Source organism: Octopus bimaculoides, chromosome 5 (assembly GCF_001194135.2).
Source record: "Octopus bimaculoides isolate UCB-OBI-ISO-001 chromosome 5, ASM119413v2, whole genome shotgun sequence".
NCBI classification, from domain to species: domain Eukaryota; kingdom Metazoa; phylum Mollusca; class Cephalopoda; order Octopoda; family Octopodidae; genus Octopus; species Octopus bimaculoides.
Genome location: NC_068985.1, coordinates 41,904,769 through 41,905,647, shown reverse-complemented (window position 1 = coordinate 41,905,647; position 879 = coordinate 41,904,769). Strand labels below are relative to the sequence as shown.

The following is an 879-nucleotide window of genomic DNA, read 5'->3' as shown; positions in this document are numbered from 1 at the left end:
ATATATTGTGGAACATGACTGTCACTACATAAACCTGATGATTGTATATAACTGTATATAACTATAAAATAAATTTCATGGAATAATTATATATACATATGTATGTGTTATTTCTTTACTACCCACAAGGGGCTACACAGAGAGGGGACAAACAAGGACAGACAAACGGATTAAATCGATTATATCGACCCCAGTGTGTAACTGGTACTTATTTAATCGACCCCGAAAGGATGAAAGGCAAAGTCGACCTCGGCGGAATTTGAACTCAGAACGTAGCGGGCAGAAGAAATACCGCTAAGCATTTCGCCCAGTGTGCTAACGGTTCTGCCAGCTCGCCGCCAATACATATGTATGTGTGTGTGTGTGTACATCATTATTGTTTAACGTTTGCTTTCCATGCTAGCATGGGTGGGATGGTTTCACGAGCTGGCTAGGCCGAAGCCTGCACCAGACTTCTGTGACTGTTTTCGCAGGATTTTTACAGCTAGATGGCTTTCTAACACCAACCACTCAACATCATCATCATCATCATCATCGTTTAACGTCCGCGTTCCATGCTAGCATGGGTTGGACGATTTGACTGAGGACTGGTGCAACCGGATGGCTACACCAGGCTCCAATCTAATTTGGCAGAGTTTCTACAGCTGGATGCCCTTCCTAACGCCAACCACTCAGAGAGTGTAGTGGGTGCTTTTACGTGTCACCCGCACGAAAACGGCCACGCTCGAAATGGTGTCTTTTATGTGCCACCCGCACAAGAGCCAGTCCAGGGGCACTGGCAACGATCTCGCTCGAAAACCCTACAAGGCCAGTCAGGCGGTACTGGCAATGGTCACGCTCAGGATTGTACATCTTATGTGCCACCCGCACAAGAGCCAG

The 879-nt window shown here is 46.6% G+C and overlaps 1 protein-coding gene across 1 annotated transcript in view; it reads left to right on the top strand.

The window, feature by feature from the left end:
* LOC106874987 (lysosome membrane protein 2) overlaps nucleotides 1–879 on the top strand; it is a 54,432-nt gene that overhangs the window by 41,861 nt on the left and 11,692 nt on the right. The gene's annotated exons all lie outside the window — the stretch shown is intronic.